We start from the raw sequence: 14,609 nt of genomic DNA on the forward strand, positions 1-14,609 counted from the left end.
AACTAACTGTCAAAAACTAATGGGTAACTAGCATGGATTAGCTGCGGTCGTTAACCAAGGACTAAAACAAACCAACGGAACCAGAAATATAATTTCCTAACATTCAATATCATAAAACACATTCTCACTTGTGTAATGCAATCCCTTGCTGTCTGGTTTTTAGATTTCTTTCGTTTGAACAACCAAACGCAGCACAGACGTCCGGCATCTTCCATGCATTTAAAGTACAAGAGCACCGTATAAAGATGGCGGCGGTTTTGACGCATTTTTAGGACCCCAAGGCGACATCTAGTGTATAGATATCTATGGTTTGCCACCAACCCGTAATAGCCACAGAAAACGCCCCTCAATTTGAAATGGAGTAATTCATTCACAGTTTATTGAGTGACGTGGAAAAGTAAATGAGTAAATATATATAAGAATTTGCTTTAGATCAATTAACAGACCAACAGACAACAGTCTGCTTATTAAATCTTTAAAAACGACTGCTTTGAGGGGCTAAATGCCGCTTAACAAAGCTAGCTGGCTAACTTATTGCTAACAACAAAACAATGGATGCGTCCGTGTTTTGCCACGGCAGGCACTTATTTCCAGGGATTTCAGGACAGCGTAACAGATACTGAGTCATCGGGGAGGCGTGGTCTATTTGATAATCTGCATAGGTCAACGATCATGCGCAGATTGGGAGGAAAGCCGTTTGCATAAATTGCTTCAGATGACGTTACTTGTCCGAGATGGTGGGTGTTGTTTTTTTAAATTATATTCATACTGTTACACCTTTAGATAACCTTTCCGCAGTTGCGAGTGTTTCTTGATATTCATACTAATAAAATAATCTCAGGTGTATCATGTCAAATTACATTAACATAGTTATAACTTCAGATACCTGTCCTGATCTCAGGTGTTTTATGTCAAATTACATTAATAGTGTTATAACTTCAGATACCTGTCTTGATCGTTCCATGTTCGCAATATACTATTCAGTTATGGTATGTCCATTTCACGTCAATAAGCTTACTGACTTCACATCATGAGTTCTATCACACAAGACAAATCTGCAGTTTAACCTCAGATTTTATTCATCTTCATACTTTTCCACAGCCCACTGCTTGTTATGAAACCCTTGCAATAATTCATAGTTTCATACTAAATTTAATTTACACAAAAAGAACATAAGATGTTTCATTATGTTTGAAGGACTGGTTGCTTCAGGGCTTACAGGATCTTCTGATGTACTATCTCCCAAACCATCACTTTTCTGAAGAGTGGAATGTCACACTACAGAGAAAGAGACAGATGAATCAGGAGCATAATAAAATGTTTGAGGATTAAATGTGAACAGGAGCACCGTTGTACCTGTCTGAATGTGAATGGCTTTCCTTGAGAAAGGAAGTCTGCATATTTACTGACAAAAAAACACACTCATTGCCATTAAACTGTTTAGGAATTGCCTAGACACAATAGCAGAACATTTAGTCTTAAAATGACACCTAATTCAGAGAAGACACATAATTCATTATATGGTGTCATACAAAAGTTCTCATTCGGCCGATGGTCCATCTGGAAGCCTCCAAGATCCATCCTTTCTTGACAATGTGCTCCTTTGTGACGTACTTTATGTTAAATAAAGCATCTGGATATGCAAAGATGAATGATCAAGCCACAGAATAACAGTTCAATTCAATTCAAGTTTATTTGTATAGCACTTTTTACAATTGACTGTCTCAAAGCAGCTTTACAGAACATAAACATAGAACAAAGGTTAATATAATAGCAAAAATAAGAAGACAATCACAACAACATGACAGATATCATCATGTCTATGAGTCGTCAGTCATAGCACTGTATGGTCTGGGATTTAAAATCAATTACCTGGTGGTTAGAAGCAATATAGGCAAGTTAAAGACAAATTGAAAATCAAAAATATTAAAACAATGCATCCCATAATAAATATGTAAACATAAATATTAAAACAATGCATCCCAACTTATACAGTATATGACTTACAGCCAAAGACCAGTGCATGCCTAGGTGCAAAGGAACAAAAACAAGATCCAAGAGGAAGAGGTCCTGAGTTTTTGTCCAGTTCTTCACTGCTGCATGGCCTTCACCACTCTGAAGCTTTGGGTAGAAAAAAGTGCTGTAAGAGAAGACTTTAAGGCTCCCAGCTGATCACTGTTTCTCTTCATTAGCAAGTAGTGCTGCATGATTAATCATATCGCAATCGCGATATCAAGCCTGTGCGATTATATGACGCAAAATGCTGTGATTTTATGAAATATATAATAAATAAATGCATGTGTGGACATGACAACCCATTCTCTCTGAAAGCTGTTTGCCTATTTCATACACTACACCGCTATCCGCCAATAAAAAAAAGACCTGTGAGTTTCAGTTTAGGCAGTGGCACGTGTGGCGCATATGCTCATGTGACTTTTTCCGGTGTGCAGCGCGGAACGGGTGAAGATGGATGCCGAGACGGACACTGGACTGGTGACTAGAAAAAATGCTACCTCTGTTACATGTAGTGGTAATTTCGTCAGATGACACGAGACGAAATATGTTCAACAACCTTTTTTTTTCATGACTAAGTAGAGACGATGACAAGACTGCACCTCTGTCCAAAACGCTGACTAAGACTAAATTAGCATGAATTATTGTTCACGAAAAAAGACGATACGAAAATGTTTTGTATAAAATAAAAACTAAGATAAAATCTCTTCATTTTCGTCTACAATTGTCTCTGTTTTTCCATCAGAAGTTACACCTTTAAAATATTCAGAACGAGTTCGCGGCTTCGCGCTGTTGCTCAAGTTACAGGTCTCTATACACCTAATTGTATTGCTTCCGCTGAAGAACATATGCCTCTTTTCCACCGGAAAGAACCGGGTGCTGGTTCAAAGTTGGTTCCACTGGCGAACCTTCTAAGAACCGGTTTGCCTTTCCACCGGCTAGAGAGCCATCACAGCGCCGAGTGTGACGTCACTGTATACGTGTCACGTGTCCCAGCAACGTTAACGCAGCAGCGGCAAACACAACAATGGCGGATGTTGCTTTACTGTTAATGCTCGTGGCTTTGCGAACCTACATTGGCATCCAAACGCGGCGAATAAAACGTGTACGTGCAGCTCCATGTAATCTGTATAAACGGAGGTTGTACAGAAATTTTTTTTGCGTTAAATGATATTTCCTGTCGCTGCGCAGGCGCTTTTATTGTACATGACAGCTTATGTCCCGATGACCGGTCTGTGCATTACGATTAAAAGCAGTATCAATAAAGTAAAAAATGTGATGTGCAGTCAAGTTCAAGTTTATGCACTGTTTAAACGAGTGTTCTCTACGTCTCACTGATACTTTTGTGATTCGCGGAGTTTTGTAGCCTTTTATAGCCTTCATATTGTTTCTTATTCAAAAGTGGTGACAGAAAAAACTCTTTACCCCCAACCTGAAACCTCTTCCCCTGTCACAATCACATCATAAACAAAATTAATAATTAGGCTTAAAAGCAAATGTATATGTAAGGAATTTTACATAGGAATTTTACACAAGTTTATACAGTATACACACACACACACATGAATTTTCCTTGAGAACCAAGCAAGTTGACTCATGATACCATTTGTTTATTATATCGCAATCGCCTATTGCAATCGTAATATTGACCTCAATAATCGCAAAATGACATTTTCCCCAAATCGTGCAGCCCTATTAGCAAGGACAAAAAGTTGATAACCTTGAAAAGAGAAGAGGTGGAAAAATACTCATTAAGAATGCATGACATTGGTGACATCAGCATTAGTGCTTTATGATCAACAATTGTGTGATTACCTGATACTATTGGCATCGAATTGGTTGTTAAATTTGTGTCAATACCCAGCCCTAATGTGCAGTGCAGAATCAACTTATTCATTTTTATACAAATTTTTATAAAATATTGAGGACAAACCTTTATTCCCCCATTTTCTTTACAAAAATTTAGTGATGCACTATTCCCAATAAACCAAGGCATATCAAGTAAATAGTACATTTATTTTTCTAACTTTTACTTTGTCATTAAGCCAGCAACCCTCCTTCAGTGTGGCCAAGTCACCCTGTGTAATACACAGTTTAAAGACTTTGCTGATCACCAGGTTTGGGTCTTGTATTGCCAGAATATCCTTCACCTCTGATGCCATGTCCTACACATAAACAGAACAGAAAAATAATCTTGATCTTGATCTGTGGACAAACTTTATTTACAAAACACATTGTTAACATTTCACCATCATTCATACATACGTGTGTGTGCATGTATGTATGTGTATGTATGTATATATATACACACACACTAATATATATGTGTATAATTTAATTTCATTTCTGACAGCTTGGGTAAGTGCTTACTATGGGACAAATAAGAACATCTGTCACCGGGTCTCATTCACTAAGCAACGCACAAATTTGTGCATGGAATCTGTGTATTAATATTTTCATGAACAAATCATGTTTCATCAATAACTTTGATTCTTAAATGTATTCTAAATTTACTGGAAAATGTAGGAACTAATAAAAATAAATTGAATACTCTTGATGGCCTTATAAACATGTTAAGATGAAAATTATACAATTATTAGAATGAGACCCAATGTTCCCACTGTTTTAAAAGCTACATTAAGTTGTGCAGCTATTTGTATTCAAAAGTTTAGTAAATATTAAGTGAAATTTAAAAAAAAAAACAGAAATTGCTTTTTATTTCAAACTTTTTTTGTATATCGATCACTTTTAAAAATTTATTCCGTCTACATATTATGTGAACTGTATATAAAGCCATACTAATGTAATGCTTTGCTTTCTACATATCGGACAAAGTTTTGCTGGGCAATCCACATAGAACCTTTTTCTTCTTGAGTATTAATGTTCAGTATGCTGCAGAACAAAAGAAAATAAAACTTAAATTAAATATTTTTTGGGCCAGGCACTAACATTTATTTGTGAGTGAACAAACAATTTCATAAAGCATACACTGCCCTCCACAAGTATTGGAGCAGTAAAGACAAAATTGCTCTGTTAGCTGTGGTGTCAAGACATTTATAAATATGATTAAAATATTAAATGAGGAAGAAGTACAGAATGTCACTGTTTCAACACAAAATGCTTTACCAACTTTAATGTGAGCATAAGTATTGGAACAGTTTAACAACATAAATGTAAAACCTAATATTTTATTGTGAATCCCTTGCAATCAATTACAGGAGTGACTGTGACCCATAGACATCACCAGACTCTTGGTTTCACACTTTCATGCTTTGCCAGGCCTTTAATACAGCTATATTCAACTGTGCTTGTCTGGGGAGTTTCTGCGTTAAGTCTCCTCTTCAACTCGTGAAATGCTTGTTCAATAGGATTTAAATCTGTAGATTGAGTGGAATGTCCTGAAAAAGATAGAAATCACTGGCAAGCTTCAGCAACCAACAACGACCAGGTCAGCCGAGAAGATCAACAGCACTTGATGACAGACAAATGAAAAAAAATTCTAAAATAACTGTCAGTAAAATCACATAAATTGGCTGTATTAAAGCTGTATAAAAGTGTGAAACCAAGAGTCTGGTGATCAAGGGTTCACAGACCAGGGTTTCTGCAGGGTTTAATCAGTCAAATGTAAGACTTTTTATGACCTTTTTATGACCATTATGATTTGAATTTATGACCTACACGAATTACGATAAAGAACTTCAGTCATTAAAATTCCTTTCAAAAGTCTTTATTATTGACTTTCATTGAAAGTAACAAGTTTTATCATTTAAAGAGTAATTCTATTATTTCTTACTTAAGATTAAGAAACTGAAGCCTTCGCCTTCTTTTTCTTGAGTATCAAGAACACAGGAACACTTAACAATTGCAACATTGTAAAGTAACATTGTAAATTAACAATTATTTTATGGCATTACTTTCCAAAATAACAAGTCAGTCATTCAGTCAGTGTCTGTCTACATTTTTCTCAGTTCGTCTCCCTTAATGGTTATCTCCTCCTCAACCTTTTTCAGCTCAGCCAATTTCTCCTTGCTTGCACGCCTGAGGGCGTTGGATTTTGAAAGGAGTTGGGCCATCTTTGAACCCGATCTGCCCTCTGCTTCCTCTGCCAGCATGTCAGCCTCTCTGGCGAGACAGGTGGAAACCTCTTGAATAGTGGTTTTCTTTCTCTTAAGGTTGGTCAAATACTCCTCTGCCAGCTTTCTTTTCTGTGTCCCTGCTTCACTCTCCTTCCTTGCACGCTGCTGATCAAGGAAAATGCCGTACCTCGACCTGGCTGCACCCACCGATACCAGCAGTTCTTTTGTGAGGGGAACTTTGGTCACCCCACCGTGCAAATCTACATAATCACACACAAGTCTATGTGCAATCATTGTCTCTTCCTGCATATTGTCAGTCTCAACCTCCTTGTTCACAGAGAACCCCCTTTCAACTGAAGCTTGTCCATGAGAAAGGAGGAGCAGCTTCTGGCAAAATGCCCAAGCCACTGGATAGGCACGGCTTAAACAGCCGCACAATAAGGTTTCCAGCCGTTTTACCATTGGCTGGAAGGAGAGAAACTCTTCATTCCTACATTCAAGTGAAAAGTGAAAAGGTATATAAATGTAGCAAATGTCCACAAGATGGCACAGTTAAGTATAATGTTGTAAACACAGTCTAATAACTAATAAACACTTAAATAATTAGTATAATTCAGCGTGGTACTCTAACTTTGGTCAAAGCCCCTTCCAGAACTACTCCTACCAGCTACACCTCCTGCCAGCTGCATTGCCTGTAGAAAGGTCTGCACCAAACATTTAATTTGTTCCTTGCACCTGTCTGGGTCTCTGAACATGTTAGAGGGGTCCAGACAGGCCATCTGCCTAACAGTGGCGTATTTGAGTGGGCTCTCCTCCTGCACTTTTCTGACTATATTAGTCAGCCCCTGCATACAGTCCCTTCTAAATTCAAGGACTCTGAGATCTGATATTTTAGTGTCCTGAAGAAGGATGTACAATAAAAAAAAAAATCCAGATGAAAAATGTAAGTGCCCTACATCCATATTTTTCATGCAGTAATGTCACAGTAAAAAAAAATATATAAACAAAGGTTGAAGAATTTCATCCATTAAACACAGTGTACATAATACATCATACTCATACCTAATTATAGTAGCTGAGGAGCCAGACAAGCACAAAAATTATTTTTAAATTACCTTGATCGACTCAGCCAAGTCTTTGGCTAGGAATGGCATTACTGGCTCATCTGTCTGGTACCTCTTCAGAAAGGGGTCAAAGGTACGGGCGATGGTCGCAAAAAAATGCAACTTTGCCAAGATCAGGGGATCCTTTTGAGTGGCCTCTATTGTATCATACGAGCCTGTACCAGGGTTTGGCAGCTCCTTTCTTTTCAGTGCATCTACAGCTGAAGTGAAGGTCAGACCTACAGAGCTCTCTCTACCACAGGCAGGTTCTCCAACCATCAATGGCCACAGAATGATAGCGGGAACACTGATGACTTTGTGACTGTCACGTAGTCTTCCCTCCTCGCTGGAACATTGTTAAAGAGTGTGTGCATTGCTCTTAACAGCTTTTCCACCTGCCACATGGAGAAACCTGCCTTGAAAGCATTGTGCAGAGTATGAAGCCCACAGCTCCCCATGGTCACCAGCTGAGCACCCCCATATATTTCATTTAAGTCGGATTGGAGAAGCTCAAAGAACTTTAAATTTACATTGGGCCCATCCATTGATACAGAGACCAGCCTGCTGAGATTCAGCTGCTGCACACACTCCTTGAGGGAAAACAATAAAAAGATGAGAATAAATAAATATACCACTTAATTGATAACACACACACGTGCACATGCACACGCGCACACACACACACATTTTTGCACTTTTCAAGTTCAAGCAAGTATAATGTTTGACTAGGCCTATGTCTGTTTCTATTCAAGTTATCCATGTGGGCTGTTTCTGAAAATACAACCACGCCATGCAATTGATGAAACAAATTAAAAGATTTAGATTATATATAGTTATATATAGTTATTTTTCTATTTTCTCAAAAGAGTATGGCTAGAGTGGTGCAGAGTAGAGACCATTAACATATATTATTATATAACGGTTTCCCTACTCTCCAAATTGGTTTGAATAAATGGATCAAACACAGGTTTTAGACTATTCATAGTCGTAGGTTTGAAGATAAAATTATTTCAAATATTACATGCAGCATTAGAAATCATATTTGTTCTAAATATTAAACTTTAATTACTTACTTTAAAGTGATTTAGCAAATCCTGGGCCGTGGAATGGCCAATGAAGTGTGATCCCAGGTATTGGGAATGCACCTTGTCGTCATTCCAGAACCAAAGGTGTATGTCCAGCTGTTTCTTCTTGCTTGTGTGATTTAAGCTTTCATCAAACATGAGATCATAAGGCCCCGAGAACTCGGAGATGACGCCTTTTTTAATAGAAAAAGAGTCTTGGAACATTGTTCGGAAAAGTTCGGCAATATCCTCGTTCCCGTTGTACGACTGGTGTTTGGTCACAGTATTCAACACCCACAGGACCTCCACTTTCAGTGTGGAGGTTATTCCGAAACCACTGTGTGTGACACTGGATGCGACAGAAATGGAATCCCACGCTGTACTTGGACCGGCTAACGTTAGTGACGGAGCCGAACAAAACTGGCAGATCACCGGCACCCGCTGCAGGCCTTTTACAGCAACAATATGCTTTTCCGAATTTGCATGCGGGTAGTTGACAAATGACCTAGACACTTTTTAGGACAATTTTGAGATTTGGCTCAAAGCTCTAAAAAAACTAACAATAACTTGGGTATTAAAACAACAAATTCATATAAAACAAGAAAATGTTTAACCATTTACAGTATTCTAAATTATGAAAATGTGAAATAAATTATGTTTTATCTTCTGTGACAGTGAAAAAGCCATGTCACGTCAACTACTCACGCGACTTCAAGGCTTTTATGCCTAAACTAGACATAAACTTCTTACACAGAGTGCAATAGGCTTGATACCGATTGTTAGCTGGCTTGAGCCATCTACTAAACGCACCGTCTTCAAGCCACAGATCGTTAAAGGTACATTTTCCCATTGGTTCATACTTTCCCATTGAGTATGAGTATATCATACTCAGTATGATACAGTATGTTCGGAGTTCGTACGGTTTCTGTGAACGTCCTTCCGACAAGTCTGTATGCTGCCGCATGGACCTTGTAGTTCTGGAACGCTGTGATACCAGTGTGATACCACCCAGATTCCTCATACAGAACTACAACAGGCAAAACAAATGAATGCCATTGCCGCCGTGAGCGCATTTTGATTGAAGAACAAATTAATGGACGAGCATATCAATTTAAGACGCGGCTAAATGTTTTTTTATGACCTTGTATGGAAAATCCGGACGTTTTAATGTCTTTTCATGGCCATAAATTCTTATTGTTAAACTTATGACTTTTTATGACCCCCCCAGAAACCCTGACAGACTCGCTCCTGTGATTGCTTGCAAGGGATTTACAACTAAATATTAGCTTTTACATTTACTTAAGCTGTCCCAATACTTATGCTCACATTAGGCAGAGGGATAAAATGAAAAGTGCTGAAAGTGCTGTACTACTTAGTTGGTAAAGCATTTTGTGTTGAAACAGTCAATAATAAAATGTGACATTCTGTACTTCTGCCTCATATTAATGTGTGTTGACACCACAGGTAACAGAACAATTTTGTCTTTACTGTTCCACTACTTATGAAGGGCACTGTATATAAATTTGTTGAATGACTGCAGAAACCCTGTTTCCCTGCATTAAAAAAAGATTGAATGTTTTATGCTCAAATGGTCTTTTTATTTATATTCATTCTGTATAACTAAACTGTGAAAAGATGCATAGGCTATACAAAAAACATTTTTGGTTGTTTATTTGTTTTCGAAAATAGCTTAACTGTAAGATAATGAAGCACAGATATAAAATATAAAATCTACCTTTATGACTGTTTTGTCCTTCATTATCCATCATAGCTTTGTTTTTAGTTCTACTTCATTATCAATCTGAGTTGATCCTGGGATTGGAAATGCCCACGCAAATGAAACAGGATTCTGCGCATGATCGATGACCTGTCTTTTTTTTTTTTTTGAAAAGAGGGCGTTTTCCAAGACCTCCGGAAACACGCCCACTTTACGTCGTGGAACGAAACCCCTGAAATTTAGTGCCTACCGTTTTGGCACTTTAAAAGTGTTGCAGAGGAAATTGACGTCATCAGTACTTAGGGGAGTCGAACGCGACGTGTGAATTCAGTCTCTTCATAGTGAGTTGGATCATTTGGATCAGCTTCTGTTCTGCACATTTTAGTGTTTTCCCTTCTCACATTATACCTTATTTATACCCACACTGTAAATTATTTGACTGTAAATTCACAGTAAGTTACTGGCAACTAGTTGCATTACATTCAATAATGTTATTTTACTGTGAAATTACAAGTATTGTCTTTTAGATTACTGTGATATAGCAGCATTATTCCCTATAATAATTGCATTTAGCTGTTAACTTACAGTTAATGTAATGCAGTTTAGCATTAGACTGCTGTAGATTTATAGTGTACACTGTAATAGTACTGGCTATACCAATAACTTAACATTAGAACAATGTTAAATTCAAATAAATGTATGAAATTTTTGTTTTTGTGCTTATTTCATACATTTATTACATTCATACATTTATTTATTATTCAATGACTACTGCTTATATGTTACAACGTAAAAACCTGCACTTACATTTTCAAATTGAATTAACTTGAATTTACTATTAAATTTCACCTTCTTGACCAATGAGGACTTGCTATAAATTATAAAAATAAATTTGAATTAGCTTAAGTTATTTTAAGTTTATTTTTATAATTAATAGCAACTCCTCACCTGCCAAGAAAGTTTAAATTAATTGTAATTTCAAGTTCAACTTCATTAAAATGTAATTGCAACAAGGCTTTTTACAGCGTAGACTGACATTAACTCATTCGTTGTGTTTCTTTATTGAACAAAGAGACAATAGTCATCCGGACTTCTGTCACAAAATACATTTAAGATGCTAGAGCATCTGTATCTTAAAACAGCTTTACAGGGGGTATAGCTTATCTAAATGAGATGTAAATGAGCCCTATTGTCACTCCCAGCAGAATCTGTGAATAACTCAAAATGCCCCAGATCTGACTTGTGTCACTACTTTCCGTGATGGGTCACATATATGTTATTATGTATAAAGGATTTAAGTCTGTGGAGCAAAACAAGAGCTTATTGCTTTAGTTAAGTCAGTCTGTCATTTAATTCCAACCGTTCTTTTGTAAATATTTAGTTTGTATGTTACGCTCTAATGAAGTTTAATGGTGCAACACCAAAATTAGTAGTGCTTAAGTTGTAAATTAGTGTCCCTTTACATTGCGACTAGGTTAAGTTGTAACTTATGCACAGCTGGTGCAACTGGCCCCAGAGGATTAATGTAGACATTACCTTTGAATAAATTCCAGAGTGCAAGAACCACTGTCAGCATACTTTAAATTAAAATTATAGTAGCTGGCAAAAGTGGCCACCAGACCAGTTGTAAAGTCAGGGTGAGGTCCCATGACCACTTGACCCTCCAGCGATAGCATCCATGCCCTCGGCTTCAATGTGTCACCTGAAACAAAACCATATATGCTCATAATGCCATACTCTTGAGAAAAGGATAAAAAATATTTTCAGAGAATTGATTCTAAACACATTATAAATTAATTGCTGAAACACGTTTCTGTGTTCAGGATTTTTTGGGTGGGGCTAAAACAGTGGCTCTTTGACGCACTGTAACATTTGCGATCATCCATTCAGGTTGTAGCGGTATTTGATAGTTGAGAGAGACTCTCCAGAGTTTGAGAGCAGAGAATCCTGCATATTTATCCAAGATGTGGCTGTTTTTAATCATTTAGATTTGTCTGGGTGTTTAATAACACATTTTTCTGGTGTCACAAACTGAGAACATATTTAATAATGGACTTTACATGGACTGTAAACACAAAGAAAACATAAAAATCACCTTGGACAATCAAGCAAGGGGTGCTTGGTACCATCACAGTCCTTTCAATATCAGTGGCTGTGGCACAAGTTTGCAAATAAATAAATAGAATAATAGTTAAATAAGACTGAAGTGTTAATAATCTGAACCTATGGCAGCACTCAATAAAAATCATCAATTGCCCCCATTGATTTCTCTTAGATTAGGCAGTAAACAATTGGTAAAATTTAGATTGCGATCATGACTTTGGGTTACATATGATATAAGATACTCAGTGTGTACAGTGTACACTCACCAAGCACTTCAGCTGTAACTATCAGGAACACCTGTTCATCATTTTATTCTTGCAATTATCCAATCAGCCAATTATGGGGCAGCAGTGCAATGTAAATCATGCACATACAGGTCAGGAACATGTATATAGATGCACAAAATAGCAGTTCCTCAAAGTGAAACAAAAACCAAAACGTTTTGATGATTGTGTGATTAGCAGTTGGCACCAATGTGAATGGGGTAAATTGTAGTGTGTTCAGAAGACTAGAAAGGCAATATACAAGCACAGTGCATTTATCCAAAAATAATAGGCCTAATGCTAATTTGAGAGTGAAAATATACTTACATCAACATCAAGTACAATGGAATCCTTTGGCTCTTTGAAGTAAGCCATCAGAAGAAGTAGAACAATTGCAGTCTTATCTGATGCCTCTGGTTCAAAAGTAGTCAAAACATCTTTCACTCCTTGGTAGTTGACCCTTGGAGGAACTTTAGGATGGTGTTGTAGTTCTTATCCAGGGCCTCTCGCAACTTCATAAGGATGGGGACATCCGTTAGAAGAGTGAAGTGTGAAAAAATACCTGTAAACATTGAAGAAGAAACCTTCACTTTTCATGTTGTTCACGTTTATGCAGTCTATAGTTGGACTTCATCAGTGAAATTGCAGTATCTTAATGTTGCGTTACAGTGAGAGGATGGTATGCGCAAGCCTATTGGTCAAGAAACTAGGAAGTACAGATGAAAAGATTCCTTGAGTAACCCACATTTGATTACTAAAAATCAAAGCCTCATTTAAACCATGTAAAGAGCAACTATGGTCCGATTCACAATTTTACATTTCCTTTGGTGTGTAAGTGTGTATTAGTACATGTTAATATGCAAAAGGTACAAACCCAAAAGTAAACGATGACGCAAGTTATTGTCTCCAACGTAAATTTCTTTTCTTGGACTTAGACAAACACAGATTTAGGCAACAGTTTACTTCCTGGGACCGTTGATGTAGTAAAGACCGTCATTATCATAATTCCTCCTGCTTTTACTCACAGCCTGTAAGTTAACTCCTGTTAGCATTACATTGTGAGCGAATCTTTCAAACATGGTAAGGAGCGTCACATTTCCGGCTGACGTCAGAGGTATTTAGACCAATCACAACGATGTGTATAACGTAGTTAGAAAGCTCACTACCCCACTACTGCTCATAAATACAAACAAGGTTATTAAAAGCCAATAATTATAAACATATAAATTACGTTCAGCTAAAAATCACAGTAGGCTAACGTTCGTGTACTTGCAAGCACTAGAGTTTAGCTTAGTCTAACAGTGAGAAAACTGCCCATTTGTCAGTGGAATAAAAAAAACAATTGGCAGTGGAATTTTTCTGAGACAAGACAATCGAATTATTATTCTTTTTTTCTTTTTTTTTTCTTTTTTTTAATGTTCAAACATTGACATGCGCACTTCATTTTTCATTTGATGAGACAGATAGAGGCTGCTCTGTACCTCTCACACACAGCTAAAGGCACAAGTTTGAAATAAATTTACTTTTGCCCTAATCCACGACACTTCAACCTGGTTTCACTGAAACCAGGCATATAACGTTCATTTTTCTAGCTGATAATAACAGCCAGAATGTCTAATTTATATACATTCAGGCCACAGAATAATGTTACCTCACAACTTTATTCCCCAGTGGTACTTACCGCAAAAAGATGCTGTGGGAGTAACCTACGGTAAAGAAAGAGAGAACGTTGTGAGCACCAAGAAAAGCCTAAGTTAACAGATAATGTTATTTTTTTTAATAAGGCTTAAAATATGGTCTCACAGTACACTTAACACTACCAACGTCTGTTCATTTATTTCTTTTTTAAATTCCGCGGTCCAACCTACACGAGTGTGTTCATAACAGCGCGACAACAAAACCTACAACTAACGAAATTTGGCTGATACTTCATGCACTATCACATATATTTAAAAAAAATTAATTGACAAATTTGGACATTTTAAAACTTAACACTGAATCCGCAGAGATGAGAGAACTCAAAGATAGCGCCAGTGCGGGAGGAAACTCACAGCCGCGTCCTATGATTTCGCTAATGGCATTATTTTCACAATAAAAGTCTCAACACTGTATTGCTACTCTCTCTATCACTACTATATTGTGAAATGCTAATAATGTAAGCTACTGTGAAATATTACTTTTACATCTTGTGAAATCCCGGAATTTTACAGTGCAGTTTATACCCAATTTAATCACATAATTAACAGCCATTCTTAGGTGTATCAGAGTAG

At 37.2% G+C, this 14,609-nt stretch overlaps 1 long non-coding RNA gene across 1 annotated transcript; it reads right to left on the reverse strand.

Annotated features, from left to right (window-relative positions):
• Positions 1-3,602: 3,602 nt before the first annotated feature.
• Positions 3,603-14,384, reverse strand: LOC113656980. The gene is made up of 5 exons (XR_003444039.2): positions 14,021-14,384; positions 13,214-13,367; positions 12,667-12,901; positions 11,510-11,675; positions 3,603-4,178 (listed from the first exon to the last, which is right to left on the reverse strand). It is a non-coding gene; the product is annotated as an uncharacterized LOC113656980 (long non-coding RNA).
• Positions 14,385-14,609: the final 225 nt, after the last annotated feature.

This window comes from Tachysurus fulvidraco, chromosome 1 (assembly GCF_022655615.1).
Source record: "Tachysurus fulvidraco isolate hzauxx_2018 chromosome 1, HZAU_PFXX_2.0, whole genome shotgun sequence".
NCBI classification, from domain to species: domain Eukaryota; kingdom Metazoa; phylum Chordata; class Actinopteri; order Siluriformes; family Bagridae; genus Tachysurus; species Tachysurus fulvidraco.